We start from the raw sequence: 8,223 nt of genomic DNA on the forward strand, positions 1-8,223 counted from the left end.
AAGTTCAGTGTGCGTGCTCACTGCAAGGCGAGTGCAGGAGAACACAAATGGCTATTTGATCAAAGGAAATAGGGACCCACATTACTGAGTGTGAGTAATAAAAACAGGAAGACACAATATTTAAGTGTGTTTTGGGAAATCAGTTGACACATTTGTTGATGCTGGCACATACACAAGAGTACTGAAACAATGTCCTACTAAAAACCGGACTACTGCAAAAATAGTGGTCCTGTTATTTTTAAGGTATCGTGACAACAATTACCAGATTTGACATAAAATACAAAATGGCATGGTAAGATTTTGTGTGCATTGTTTGTGGCTTGTTTTACCTAACCACTGGACTACGGAGTCCTTGTCCTACAAACCTGCAACATGAGGAAGTTCAGGGAAAGCATATTTGCATTTTGTATCACATGCTTTTAAGTTGAGCTAGGGTCATATGTAAATAATGCACGCTTGACAGATGTTCATTTAATGTTTGTTCTCATAAGCCTATGAAACAGATTCTTAGGTGAAAGAAATGTTGAGTTGGTGCAGCAGAAGTCAAGGAGAACCGTTGGTGGCTCAGATAACAAGGCGAACAAACTAAAAAAAATAAAAAATAAAAACATAAAAATGTGCAAAGAGAGGAAAATGCTTTTCAAGACAATAATAAAATGTCTTACTCGAGATCAGTTTTGAGGCCTGTTGAAATGCAATTTAAATACTGTTGATATGATTAAGACAATAAACTTAGATAAGCAGACAAGTCACTAAAACTCTGGAGAGTGACTAAGCTCAACCACATACCCCTATAACTGATATTATTTTGTTGAATTTGTCAGTGTCATTGGAAATAGAATAAGACTTATTGAGTTCACATGTAAAGTAGGTGCAATGAATATTAAATATGACTATTAACTTTGTAACTTTGTATGTAATCATAATATAATTCTCTATTCTTACCTTTTGAAGGTAAAAATTATTATTTGAAATTAAAATCAGTAATTTGGATCTGGAGGACTATGACCCCTGTCAGTGGAATCTTTTGTCAAATAACATGCTACATTTAGTCTTTCATGTCAGCCGTGGGCACTGTTGTTGACGGACAACAGACCCTATAATGCCTGGCACTGGAGCTCGGGCCCTGCTGGCTCTAATACAATGGAATCTTTTAAGTAGGCTTTCTTGGCCCTCCCGTTATCTGGGCTATCAAGTGTAGTTGCATTCCTATCTCCATTTCAACAGCCCCGAAACTCCATCTTGGCTGGGAGGTGTGTTCACTGTATGATGAAATCTACAGAGCAACATACTTAGCTAAGAAAAGTAAACATTCTTATAACTGCTTTGGTTTCAAGCGACATATTTCTTATTTTAGACAGTATTACAGCTGACTTGCGTAAAGTGCGTGTGTCCTTTCAAACATCATAATAAAGCAGCGTAGTGCAAAGTTGATAATTAACTGGCTATAGGTGAGGTGAAGGTTAGGGAAATCTCACTGGCTGGCCAAAGGAATTGAATTAACTAAGGCCAACAAAGCGGTTAATTTGGCATTACTACACTTCATCCAGTGAGCATACATCACAATGAAAAGAGTCACTGTTAATGCTGCTACTGACAAGACATGACAGCTGACCACCAGAAAAGGGGTTGTATTATTATTAGTCAAAGTGCAGAAAATAATCTCTTTAGCTTGAGGTCAGTTTGTACTGCGACTTGAGTGGGTATCCTCACATGCCCAAAGGAACAGTCTGTCTCCAGGCAATCTCTAACACTCAGCAATTAGAGTACACTCAGCTGTAGAGAGCGTGACACACCTGTGGTTTCTTCACGCACTATTGTTTCATAGAGGCCTACTTTTGAATGTATTTCTGGGATGAAAATACTCATTGATGGCATACTCAACATTGTTGTATAACTGTACTTTTAATGTTGTTTTCAGCCCTTTCCTGCTCAAAAATGTATTAAAACCTTAAGGCCTATATTGTCCTTTTATTTTATTTTATTTTTTACAGTGTTCTAAATAAAATAAAATAAAACATTTAGAAATGACATACATACATACCATGGCCAAAACTTGTATCTTACGGTCACACATTCGATTCGTTCTGCTTTCATTCTGTAACCAGTGGAGGCATTTACTGTGTACTTTTCTGGCCCCACCCTTGTTTTATTGGTTTCGGCTTAACCAGTTTAGCCTCCCTCTCTGTTTACTCTATATAACTTGCGTCCGTTGCACCTGTGAGCTCACTTTGCCACTGTGCTGACACAGGTCACTGCCTGTCTTCGCGGCATCTTCACTGCATTAGAGGGAACAGCACTAAACTGTCTCCATGTCGTTTGAGCAGGACACCTGCTACCTGTGTAAGGAATACCTCAGGGATGCCGTGTCAATCCCGTGTGGCCACATCTTCTGCTCCATTTGCCTGAAGACATACGGGACCATGCTGACCACACGGGCTCGTACCTCTGCCCACAGTGCAAGGTCAGCTACAGCAAGCGGCCCACCCGAGGCGCATGGGAGGCTCCCGGCAGTCCACCATCCAACGAAACAGCGACTCCTTTCCACCTCCACCTCCGTCCCCTGACTACAACTACGCAGGACCCCAGGACGTAGGTTGTGACATCTGCGTTGGCAAGAAGCACAAAGCCATCAAGTCCTGCCTGATGTGTCTGGCCCACTACTGCGAGAAACATCTCAAGCCCCACTTTGAGTCAGCCACTTTTAAAAGGCACAAGCTGGTGGATGAAATCGGCCACCTGGACAGACAAATCTGCCCCCAGCATCAGAAGGGTCTGGAGCTGTTCTGTCGCACTGACCAGATGTGTATCTGCGTGCTGTGTACGGTGAAAGAGCACAAAGGTCACGATATGGTGTCTGCTGAGCAGGAGAGGTCAGAGGAACAAGTAAGTAATGCTTCAAACGCTTCAAATTCAGAGTGACGGCGCAGGTTTTGCAGACTGTCACAAGCTGAGCAACAAGCGTCGTAAGAATGTTAAAATGTGGTTTGCTCAGCATGACAAATATTGTTTAACGTTCTCGAAACCTTTGTCTTTTGTGAGTCTATGGTGACACATACATATCAAGGTTCTTTACCTAGTGTCATGGTGGCAGGTGCATGACAGAGCCGTTTACAATAGATGAAAAGCCCTTAAGCCAACCCTCAAGCACCCGCCATATGAAAACAAGACTGCTATCAGCACGTACAGCTTCCAGTGTCAACTTTGACCCTTACATTATTATTAAGTTATCTGATGTTTTTTATGTTATCTTGTTACCTACAAAGGCATCAAGTAAATCTTGATTAGACTATTTTGTCAGTCTGAGTTTCTGTATCTTGGAATTGCTGTCATTACCATTAACAATGTCCGTTGTGTACTCGTAGCAAAGGCTGGGCGCCACCCAGGCTGAGATCCAGGAAAAGATTCACGACCGACTCAAGCAGATGGAGGAACTAAAACAAGCAGTGGACTCACTTAAGGTTTGTGCAACCATCATCCATTAGACAGATAAGACCAGACCAACCCATACGGATTGAATGAAAAGTTAATGTTAACTACAGAGACAACATTCCTTATGTAGGAGTGATGACAGCTGCTCTCGGCGTGCTGGTATAACCAGTGTGACGCCGTTGATTAATGGCACATGTGCGTGTTTCCTGTGCAGAGTTCAGCCCAGAGAGCACTGCAGGAATGCGAGAAGATGTTTGGCGACATGATGCGCTCCATTGAGAGGATGCAGCAAGAGATGACCAAGCTGATCTCCCCAACAAGCGAGCCGCACTCAACAGTGCAGAGGGCCACATGGAGCGTCTGGGCCATGAGATTGCGGACCTGAAGAGGAGAGACAATGAGATCACCCAGCTGTCCCGCACTGAGGACCACATCCACTTCATCCAGGTAACTGACAGCCTCTCAAAAGAGTCAGTGCCACCATCTCAATATGATAAAAGCACAATAGCACCATCCAGCTGACCTGCGCAGGGTGGCAGAGGGCTAGCGCCTATCCTATCAAGTTTAGACCTGGACGGGTCACCAGTTAATCGCTTGTGTTGCAAAAACATCATATGTAGTACACATATAAAATATAGTCCTATTCTGCATCTCACTGCTAATTTCAAGTGTAAATGTGTACCAGTTAATGTACCATGCATTACACCACAAATGTACTGCATGGTGCACAACAAAAACTAATTTAAAGTTTCCCTTTCATAGCTGCATTGCTGTTTTTCCTTATTAGAGCTACCACATGCTGATAGCCCAGAATGAGGCTGAGGAGTTGCCTTCAGTGACCGTCAACCCTTACTTCAACTTTGGCCCGGTCAATAAGGCCGTCTCTGAGATGAAACAGCACTTGAATGAATTCAGCAATGAGGAACTGGTTAAGGTAGCCAAGACAGGTGAGTGGAGAGCCAGCATCAAGAACGTGCTGTTCAAAAACACAGAAAAACACAAAATGATTTTGAATTGTTCCTCTGGTATCAATCTGAACATGTTATAAACATATACAGCTGTAACCATGTCAACTCATTCATCTTGTATTTTTGCAGTTAACAAAATGACCTTCTGTCAACTGGATGAATCCAAGAAGAGACGGTCATTAAAAGTGAGTAATAATAGTACTAATTCTGTCAGACAATCCATAAAGCCAACACAGCTACAGCATTTAGAAATGCTTTTGACCCAAAATAAAGTTAAGCATAATTTGACCGGGAAAAGTTAAATGTCCTTGTCCTCAACAGGGCTTTGTGCAATCCTGTTTAGTGCTTGGTCATGGCTGGAGCATAAATTCATTAAAGCATAGCCTGAGGTCACTCAGCTGCCACATGGTTAAATGTTTACTTGATTAGGATGTCAAACTGCCAGCGAGTTCACATTAGCACACTCGTCTAAAGTAGAAGTTGCATGTTCTGCTCTGGTCAGTCCGGATCAGGATTTCGAGATTTTATGTACAGTCACAGTATTTGGGTTAATATAACAATAATATCACCACTGCCCACTTCACACCGGTTTTCTACACTTACAAGAAAGTACTATTAAAATAGTTATTGAACTTGCGGTGTTTACTCAGAAATGTTGAGCCACACTAGGTTACTTTGAATCAACGGTTTTCAGTTGGATCAACTATGCAATAGATTTTAATGGTAGTGGTTTTTTTAGTGTCTTTACAAGTTAGTGGTTCTGTTTGGGTTGACAGTGTATTAGTCTTCATAGGGTAATCCATGTATTGAGCAGTTATTTGATTCATTTTCTGTGATTAATAAACAGCACGATGTACTAGAAAGTAATTCTAGATCGTTCAAAGCATTATAATGCATTACGTCACTGGCACTATTTCTGATATGATTGTCTTTACTTTCAAAGGTGAGGAAGCTGTCATGTACAAGTCTCTACCAGTCCAGGAACCTCAGCACAGGGACGATTTCCTGAAATGTGAGTCTCAGCTTCTCTGATTCTGTTTTCTTGTTTTCTGCACTGACACCAATCCCACAAATCCCTAATGATTTTACTGTATGAGGAAAATTAGGCTCTGATGAGGTTCTCTGTCAGACCTGTGGCAGACCGCAAAATCTGATATTTGGACCTACTGTATATATGTGCTACAGTGTGACAGAGACTGTGATTGACTTATATATCTATATGAGCTGGCACGTACACAGCTTTGTGATTTTACTTCAGTCACAGTTCACAAGTGCTCCCTCGATGTTTAAACTGAGTGCGTGAAAAAGCTGATGTTCAATAACTAGTCACATTAGAACCAAAGCAATTAACAAAAACTTCAATATACATTAAAATATAATTATTGTCATCAGAACAATCATTGTATTTCACTTTCACTCTGAGTGATCATCCTTGAAAATGCATGATATTTTTTTCTACTATTATAAGAATATTAATATAATATAATATAATATAGTTTAGTCAAATTGTCTGGTGCCAGTTTTCACTAATATCTAACAAAAAACAAACAAACAGCTTTTAGTCTTTAAGGTCACCAGAGTTGGGGTTCAAAGGATTTGAGTCACACCTTTCAGTTACAGTTAAAAATGCACTTTATTAGATGGACTTCTGTTTGGGGTAAAACTCACAAACAGTGTTGATACCTCTGGCATTCCAGATAATAGGCCGGGCAGATCTAGCCGAGGCCACCGGGTGTCCCACCAACTGTGACCCGTAGAGGTGGAGGCATACAGCAGGCAGGTGATATCTAACCCCTGGGATCATTGTGATGTGAGGTGGTGGTGGAGCAGTGGATAAGGCACATGCCTTTGATGTGAGAGACCTGGGTCAATTCCCACTGTGACACATCCACCAATGTGTCCCTGAGCAAGACACTTAACCCCTAGTGTTCTTCAGAGGCGTGTGACCTCTGACATATATAGCAATTGTAAATTGCTGTGGATGAATGTAACGTTTGTTTCCAGTCAGAGGCTCCCATTTACTTTCAAATCTTGTTATAGCAGAATTTAGTTAAAATGGTGGTGTAATGGTGAGGGGTGCTTTCAAATGCTGTTAAACGGAGACTTTGTCCACTTTGGTTTCCTCATTTACATTTATCCCAAACAAATTTAGTAAATGCTTCCTTGTGAAGTAAATGTTCGACCTTCCTCCTAATGCTTGCCAGCTGACTCTGGACCCAAACACAGCCTACAGACAGCTCTACGTGTCTCGAGGGAATAGGAAAGCTGCCCTAAAGAGAGACCCCCAGTCCTACGGTGACAACCCTGCCAGGTTCGATCCCTGCCCCAGGTCCTGTGTATGGAGGCTCTCTGGAGGAGCTTACTACTGGGAGGTTGACTGGAGCGGTGAGGGGGCTGCTATCGGAGTCACCTACAAAGGCATCAAAAGGACGGGCTACGGGACACCTGCCGCATTGGCTACAACCGCAAGTCTTGGAGCCTCTTCTGCTCTGATTCCAGCTATTCAGCCCGCCACAACAAAGACCAGATCGAGATCAAAGCACCCTACGCATCACGTATGGGGTGTTCCTAGACCACACCGGGGGTACCCTCTCTTTCTACAGTGTAGGGAAGACATGTCTCTCATTTCATCGCTTCAAGGCCTCCTTTAGTGAGGTTGTCTATCCAGGCTTCTGGGTTTGGTACGAGTCAGCCATCACCCTCATCCAGCTGTAATCATATAACACGCCTGCAATGATCAACGTGATTCAGTTTTGTAATTGATATACAGAAAAAAACATTACTTCACATTATCTTACTCCTACATTATAATTCTCTGTTATAATTCTTTTATAAGATTTGATACTTTGTTGTTTGTTTTTGGACTATCCAGCATGTGTTGAGTATCAGGGGAACTGTTCTTGATGACTGTGAACATTCTGCAAATGACTTCAATCAGGTGTTCAAAGTGAATGAGCATTTACATATCATGTGAAATAATGAAGACTTACTTGATTGAATGTGCCATTTGATCATTTATATGACTTATTTAATCAATAACATTTATAACAAGGATGAACTGTGATATGCTGTTACATTTTTACTTCATACTGCTGCAAACTTTGTCTCCACAGGCTAATAACCTCTCAGCCTGCGTGCCGCACACTAACATTTGAAGCTTGGGATGGAAGAAAACAGTTCATTCATTCATTCAAGCTTTACCTAATCAGATGCAATGCTATCCTCTAAAAGAAAAACTGAAGGCAGTCACAAGCATTAGGTTATAGAATGCATGACAGCTTTAACAGCAGTAAGAACTCTATGTTCCAGTTTGCTGGACAGTAAGATCCCAAACACATGTACCATGCATGCCTCAAGACCAATAAAATGTGTTTGCATTTGTAATACCACCAACATTCAAAATACTTAAACAAAATGCATCTGTTGTGAGACAGTTCAAGAATGAGAGAATAAATTAATCTGGCTTGTCTGTGAACAGCAGTGTTGGTTTTGTGGAGGTCTGAGAGGTTTGGAAGGAGCTATGCAGGAGTAGGTGAGGTGTGACTGATGGGTTCACAGATGGTTGGACCTCATCTAGCTGCAGTTTTAAATGTTTGTGGAATGCTGAACTAAGTCCGGCTCTAAAGATCTTTATCATTGTGTTACTCATTAAACGTCTGGACTCAGACAGTACAGTATTTACTGAGGCATTAGTGAGTTTGCATTTTTTTTTTTTACAGAAATAGCTGTAAAGTGGTTCCACTTGATTACTGTAGGAGAAGAAACTAATTTCACTGGCAGAATATTAGAGGTCTGGAACTAGAATAATGACAAAGCATGTTTT

The 8,223-nt window shown here is 41.5% G+C and overlaps 1 pseudogene; it reads left to right on the forward strand.

Annotated features, from left to right (window-relative positions):
- Nucleotides 1–2,071: 2,071 nt before the first annotated feature.
- LOC119881882 lies at nucleotides 2,072–7,136 on the forward strand (annotated as a pseudogene).
- Nucleotides 7,137–8,223: the final 1,087 nt, after the last annotated feature.

Source organism: Micropterus salmoides, unplaced genomic scaffold (assembly GCF_014851395.1).
Source record: "Micropterus salmoides isolate LMB-PRFRI ecotype aquatic unplaced genomic scaffold, ASM1485139v1 Ms_hic_scaffold_2776, whole genome shotgun sequence".
In the NCBI taxonomy this organism is placed as follows: domain Eukaryota; kingdom Metazoa; phylum Chordata; class Actinopteri; order Centrarchiformes; family Centrarchidae; genus Micropterus; species Micropterus salmoides.